The following is a 7,945-nucleotide window of genomic DNA, read 5'->3' on the forward strand; positions in this document are numbered from 1 at the left end:
GCTCAGTGGTAGAGAGCTTGGCTTGCATTCATGAAGCCCTGGGTTTGATTCCTCAGCAACACATAAGCAAAAAGAAAAAAGCTGGAAGTGGCTTTGTGGCGTAAGTGGTAGAGCGCTAGCTTTGAGCTGAAGAGCTGAGGGACAGCACCCAGGCCCAGAGTTCAGGCCCCATTACCGGACCCAAAAATAAACAAACAAACAAATAAGTAAATAAAGAAAGAAACTATGGTGGGGCAATGTGATACAAGCCTTGAAATCGAGCACTCAGACTGACAGGAGATTAGAGACTGTAATTACTACTGATACCTTCCCTGAAGCAGGTAGTATAATTTGTCTTAATAAAACAAACCAAACAAGATAGGAATGCACTGTTGGAAGTTTGGGCTAATTTCTTCATTATGGTTTGAAAAGCCAAGTTTTCTATTGAAATGCAACTGGTATATAACCCTCAGTTGTGTTTTAAATGCTCTCTTCATTACAGAACATTCCTAGATGCAAAATGGTTCATGATTCCCATCCAAAATTTGAAAAAGTAAGTAATCATCATTCTGTTAGATTCCAAGGAAAGAATGAAGGATTACAAAAGCTTAAGCCTGGAGGAATAGCAAAGTTCATCGAATGTAGGTCTTTATAGATCTTGCTAAATTAGAGTTAAGACTTCAAAAAATACTTTGGTTTCGTTTGTAATTTCATATTCTATAGTATACTACAATTTTTTTTTTAGGTAGAGGGTTTAATTGACAAACTTATAAATGTTTCTTGCATTCTATTTGCCTAGCATATTGTTTCAAGAGAGTTATAATTAGAACTAACTGCTCATGTAGAAAATGATAATATGAATAATGTAGACCGAGTTGCCAACAAATTGATGATACTAATTTATAAATTTAGAAAAAGCAATTTTTGAGGCTTTAATATAACATGGTATGAAGAGAATAATTGTGTGACATCTTCTTTCTTCTACCTGTATGTAACACAGGAAGCAATTTCCTTAATTACGTGCCTTTGTATATACAGTGAGAAAAATGCAAGGTTTGGGGTTTGTTTTTATTTTTGTTTTTGTTTTATTGCTTTGTCATAGGGCTTGAACTCTGGACCTGGACACTGTCTCTGAGCCTGTTAAGCTCAAGGCTTGTGCCCTAACACTTCAACCTCAGTACCACTTGTGTCTGGCTTTTACTGAGAAGTTTATTGGAGATAAGAATCTAGGGAACCTTCCTGCCTCATGGGCTTTGAACTGTAATCTTCCGATCTTAGCATCCTGAATATCTATGATAGTTAAAAAAGTATAAATATAAATAATATTTGCAAGAATACCAGGTGAGGAAAAATGATGCAACCCAGTTTATTGTGGTGTTCTTTCCAGAACACGGAGGGCATCACATTAGCAGAGGTGTAGTATTTTTCCCAATAGAGATAAGCTATTTGTGATGTAAATTAAGGGAATTTTGAGGTGCACCCTACAAGTTGAAAACTGTTGGTCTAGGATGACTTTATGGCATAAATTATGGGATTGATGGTCATAGAAATAATAGCTTAATCTGATAAACAATTGCTTACTCTTGAAGAATTAATTATAACTGACGCTTTACAGTTTTATCCTACACCAATATGTGACTATTTTTCTGTTCACTTCTCAATCTGTAACACCCCATTGGAAAATGCATCTATTGCAGAATTACATAACATGGAAACAGGTACTATTTTGAATCTCTCAGGTATGGAATGTTCAGAATTTTAAAGTGAGTAATTATTAGTCATATGAATTTTGAAGAACATATATATTCTTTCCTCTTAACAACTTATTTACTTTTAAAAGTTATGGATTTCCATAGAATTAAACGGTTTTCGGTTTTAGTATGAGAAAGTACTAGTTAATTCTTGTTTGAAAATATTGGCAAGTATATTGTGAAAAAATTGTCTAGTTGGATAACATTCAAGTTGGTGGCCCTCCCATAAAGAAGGGGTAATTCATTCAAATTAGAGGCCAAATAGTACTGATTTTTTTAAAAGTTACTACATAAAGAACAATATTTACTATACCAATACAGTGAAATTTTATTTTATGCAGGTTATTTTTTAAATTTAATTTTAATGTGAAAGTGATGTGCAGTGGTTTAGCAATTGTAAGGCAGTGAATACATAACTTTTCAAACTTATTATCCCCTCTCTCATTTTTCTCACAGTTTTCCTTCACCCCAAAACCCCTCACAAGTTGTAATGTACATTTCCAACATATTGTCTTCTGAGTATTGCTATTGCATTGGTTTTCCTTTTCTCCTGTGTCTCGCCATTTTGTTGTTCCTCTTCCCTTCCCTAATTAAGGTAAATGTATACACAATACACAGGGTACCAAAATCAAACACAGTAGGAGATAAACCATAGGGGAAAAACCCAACGAAAATAGAAATCACATAGTACATTAAAAACAACTGCAAATAAATATCTCTTTCCATATCTTAGAGTTCATTTTGCTCAGCATCATGTTCATATATAAGCATAACAAAGTCACTTGAAAATAATAGTTTCATGGATACTATATCATGAAAACAACATGTTAACTGTTTTTGATGGTAAAGGTGGAATTAGGATTGGTAAATTCGCGATTCTGATAAAGGAATTTCAAAAGAGTTTTAAAATTATGACAGGTCAATTTTAATTGTTCAAAATTTTAACTTAGCCTATTAAGAAAATTTAAAATTGCCTGAGAAAATAGGCTTTCATGCAAAGAAATTCATGGAGACTTCGCTGAGAAGGAGAAATGTTGGTAAGATGGCTCATTTTCACAGTAAACAAACAAACCTCACAAACCTTGCTGTAAATCCTGTAGGTTCCCATGAGAATTGTCCTTACCCAGGAAATATACTCTTACTGCGTGAAACAAGGTTGTAATCGAATTTAAATTAAAAGTTTTTTTTTTAAATAAGACATCAAAATTTGGGAATTGACTTTTAATTACTAAACAGTAATTCCCTTAAAAAGATAATTTGAGTCAAAATATTTAGGGAGAAAGTGCCCTTCACAATGAAACAACGTATTGAATTTACACTTTTCTGTTTTAATACTTTCCACAATGTCTTTGCACGTGAAGCACTGAAACACAGAAAAAAATCTGATTGGATACTTCAAACCAATGATTTCACATTTCATAGTAGCTTAAAAATATAATATCCTTATTAACATGAGATAGTGAAGACTTCTTTTTTTACATAAGCCAAAAAGTTTGGGGATCAGAAAAGAATTGAGCAAATTGAAAAGGTAAGAAAACACGTTATTAGAAACCCTAGCTAAGCATTTTGGTTTCAGCAGTGGAGGGGACCAAAACTTTTTGATATAGATTGTCTTAATGTTTTTGCTACCTAAAGTGATTTTACAGAGCCTATTTGGCTCAGTATAATGAAGAACAAATTGAATGAAGACATGACAATAAATTCCACCTCCAAGTAAAAGAGTTTTCAAAGAGAAACCATGAAGATGTAGTAGTGGGGGACATCTTATAGTCCTTCAGCTTCACTAGACTTGAAGCCAAGAAGTTGTGATTAATTGGAAATCAAGCAAGAGCTAAGAGGAGGACATAGAAGTAGGACATAGAAGTATTGTCCTTCGTAACAGACAATGTCATCCAAGGAATAGGTGATTTAACTCTATTCTTCTCCATACATCATGTTGATCAAATACAAGAACAAGAGGAAAATAATCTATTTAAATAATTTTGCAAAGAATAACTTCACTGTTCCTGATATGGTACCTAAGGAGAGTCTTAAGAGAGAAGATAAAAGTCTTAAGAGAAAAGATAATAGTAGAATATTCTTAGGTTTCCTCTAAATATCTTTTTAGCAAAATATATCGTTGAGGTTAGAAGTGATTGAACCAAAAAGTGGTGGAGTACTTATTTTTGTGGGCACTTTATACACAAGAAAATTTCAAGGTAAAAGAAAAATGAAAAAAAATTATAGCCAAATAGTTGTGATTATAGGTTCTTGGACTGGATTTTTGGAGACAAAGTTTTGCAGTAGTGTTGGTCCTCATTAACATAGTTGTTTGGTTTTCGTGGCAACCAAATGAAAAGGGGAAGTTTAATGGACTCGCTTGAACAATTGAACAGCATGATAGAAAATAATGGCAAATAATATTTAATGAATTATTTTGAACAATTATTTTGTGAGAACAAAGAAGGAAAGAAAATTCAAAATCACATGACGTTATTAAAAGTATGAAAATGGAGTAGTGAAGAGATTGAGAGAAACATAGAGGACTATTTTCTCTCCAGTGGAGTAATAGGTTCTTGATCTTGCTACTTCCATTCTTTCTTCACAAGCTATCAAGTGTGCCTCAGGACTGGAGTATCCAGTTCAGATAAAGAGCACTCGCAGAAGAAAATATTTGCAGTAGATATAGGTGATTTATAACCTTAGACAATCTTTTTAAATCTGTTCAAAATTCTCCCCTACCCCAAGCTTCCCTCTTTTAACAGCTTTCTTTGCTTTTCCAAAGACCGCCCTGCATTAACTGCTTAAAATTTTGCAATGTCATATTCATACTCTCTAGAGATTGCTGTTTGGTTGTGATTTTTGTGTGTTTTTATTGTTGTTTTTAAGTGAATTTCAAAAGGTTGTGCAAGTGTGTTACAATTAAATATGTCCATCTAATTGTCCAATGCTCCTGGATCAGAGTCACTCCTTCTATCAATCTCAACCAACCCTTTCTCCAAGATTGAGTTCAGATTTAGCACTTCCTTTATTACATATGTACATTGAGTATTCTAGCTGTACTTGCCCCTTGTTCCATTTTTCATTCGTTCTATTTCTTGACTATTGTTCCTCTCTGGTTTCAATTTCCTGATAGTCATTCTGTTAAACTGCCTGTTAATACTTTGAAAGGCTTATATGCATTCCATGGAGTTTCACTCCCACATACACTTGAACTGTTGTCAGCTTATATTTCCATAATTCATTCATCTGCAATAACAATTTGCAAGACTGGAGATGTTAAGCACTTAGACATGATTTTATTCTCATTCATTTGGAAGATTAATCTTTAATCAATAATCAATAAAAATGGCTTAGAATTTATTCCTAACTACCAGTTTTTATAAATAGCTTTGGACAATGGTCTGTGATTATTTTTATTTTACATAGGATAATTTTTTCTACTACCTATAAGTTTTGGAAAAAGAAGAAAACTAAAATTTACTTCTTAGAGGAATATGACAGAAATAGAAGACAGATTTTGTTTGTCACATCTCTCATCAGTACCCATATTCAAGACTTAAAATCATATTTCTTACTATGTTAGACAGATAGGGAAAACATAAAACAACGCATGATAAGGCAGCTATTAGTGACTTTTTAAAATGTACCTTCTTCTTTGATGAAATTTACTTTGTTAGCTAATATTTGTGTTTGAAATATGGGAGGCTGATCTATTTAACACATTTCTGGAAGGCACCTACTAAACAACACAAATGGTGAGGGGTACTATTTCTACAATTTAATGAATGGTTTAACTTGTTTGGTATTAGTGCTGGGTACGTAAATCGACTCTATTGTAACTTGCTCCCTACACTTGAAAACCTTGTAAAGTCACTATCATCTACCTGTCAAGGGTTATTTTGGCAAATGTGATTTTAAATAGTTTATTTGAAAATGAATATACTTTCAGGAGATAAAATGTAGGTTATCATTGGTTTGAGAATGACAACATTTTTATACTACAGAACCTAGTTTTACTGAACTACCAGTGTTTTGAAGCACTAAGGATCTTCCCAGTTAATGTTATTCTAAATTATATTTGACCTCTAAATCAAGTATTCCTAGCCTTGGTAGACCAATTATGGATTTATCATTACAGAAACTATTTTTTGGGGGGGTCCAGTGGTGGGGCCTGAACTCTGGGCCTGGGCACTGTCCCCCAACTCTTCAGCTCAAGGCTAGCCCTCTACCACTTGAGCCACAGCGCCACTTCTGGCTTTTTTCTTTTTGCTTATGTGGTGCTGAGGAATCGAATACAGGGCCTCAGGCATGCAAGGCAAATGCTCTACCACTGAGCCACCTTCCCAGCCCTACAGAAACTATTTTTTGGCTGCACTGAAATCTTTCATTAATCATTAGGAGAGGAGTACTAAAAATAGTCTTGTTCATTTGTGATTTTGTTCACTCATATGGGCTGGTCATCTGTAAATTGAAAGTTTGAATTACAGTACTTTCTCTCAGATTTTGTGATCTCATCTTTCATTTTAAGTTGCCTTGCATTTCACAATTGATTTCTGCTAATTCTTGTAAGGAATTGGGGTCCTGAAATAATGTAGAAATGAGAAATTGAGATGAGTCTTCAATTATTTTTTAGAAAGATTCACTGTGTGAAATTTAAAATCAGCACATATAAATATAAAATATATAAGTATATATAAAATAAAAATTGTTTTGCATTATTGTGTTGTGGTTAGGGAATCAAAAGCAACTCTGTTTTAAAGTATTATTCCATTATCTCTAGCTCAGTTTTTGGTAGAGTTAGACTTAAAGCTTTAACATTTGTAGATTTACACCCTAGAGCTAAGAGGAAACACTATTATTAAAACATTACCAATTTAAGGCCTAATATCAAGGAGAAACATATGGCCTTCTCCAGGAACTATGGAAATATTTGGTGATAGAAAGTCAGTAGTGTAAATTCCTGCCAGTTTGGATGATAGACATGCTAGAACAGTAGGTAATAATGCATATGAATAATTTTTTCACCTTCTTGGCTTTAGCTACTTTTGAAATGATAAGTATAATAAACAATTATATTTTGATAAAATACCTTCCATTCTGAACAATTCTGTCTGAACTGTTCATCTCTCTATGATCCCTTGTAACTAAGATTAGTTTTGTTCCAGTAAGACAATCTATGCTGTCAGGGTAAGATATTCTGGTTGGTCTGTTCCTACATGGAAGAAGGGTAAAGGTTCAGGTAGACATTTGTCCCATCAAGACCTCATTTGGGAAATTTTAAGCTGCAGAAGTTTAGAAGTAGCTCTTAAGTAAGGCTTACTTTGAATCCATTAGATCTACAAAGCTAACTGAGTTGATAAATAAGTACCTGAAAAGCCATCACCTTTGGACTTAGCTGAAAAGGTTTCAAAATATGATCAAATTTAAAATGAAAATGACAAAATAGACACTGAAAAAAATTGTAAATGTGAGTGATCGACCAAACGATATGTTTTTTTCCACTATACACAGAATTTTAGAGAAATAAGATCAATAGCATTTTTAGGAACAATAAGAGTTCCTTGTTACGAATAGGGAACCATGGATATATGCCTGTATAAAGATTGCATCATTAAGTACTTAAATTTAGAGGGTACTACATGCTTCAGAAGCAGGTCTACCCAAATTACAATACAGAGATTAACATGAAACTTGCACAAAGATGATATGAAAATTTGTGAAGTATTCCATAATTTTCATTCTTCTGATGCAAGAAATGAAAAACAGTTATTAAAAAGTTAATTACAAAAAAAGTGTAAAAATACATGTAATTTATAGACTTAAAGGTTAGTTTGACATCAGTGTATTAATTCTTCACCTTAGAAAGGCCTTTACATAGCATAACCTTTACAAAACTTGAAATTAGATAACATTGTAATTTTATCCCAAAGAAATAAAATAATATAAGGACCTAGGAAAAAAAGAAATCTTAAACTTCTTCTATATGGAATGCAATCTGAAAGGACACATTTATTAATGAACCTATACCTTATATAACAATGTAGAATTCCAAGTAATATATCTAGGAGTGAATGAAATAGATTATGGATATTATACAAACATAGATATACTTTTTTTCAGAAAACTACGAGGAAAAACTTTAGTTTCTATACTATTCATTTCAACAGATAAGTTAAAATTATTTCTGATTTAAAAAAATCACAAACTGCAGAAATCATTATAGATGTATACAA

The 7,945-nt window shown here is 32.8% G+C and overlaps 1 pseudogene; it reads left to right on the forward strand.

Annotated features, from left to right (window-relative positions):
- Positions 1–7,351: 7,351 nt before the first annotated feature.
- LOC138827116 (U6 spliceosomal RNA) lies at positions 7,352–7,448 on the forward strand (annotated as a pseudogene).
- The last annotated feature ends 497 nt before the right edge of the window (positions 7,449–7,945 follow it).

This window comes from Dipodomys merriami, unplaced genomic scaffold (assembly GCF_024711535.1).
Source record: "Dipodomys merriami isolate MVZ:Mamm:240054 unplaced genomic scaffold, mDipMer1.0.p SCAF_150, whole genome shotgun sequence".
Classification (NCBI taxonomy): domain Eukaryota; kingdom Metazoa; phylum Chordata; class Mammalia; order Rodentia; family Heteromyidae; genus Dipodomys; species Dipodomys merriami.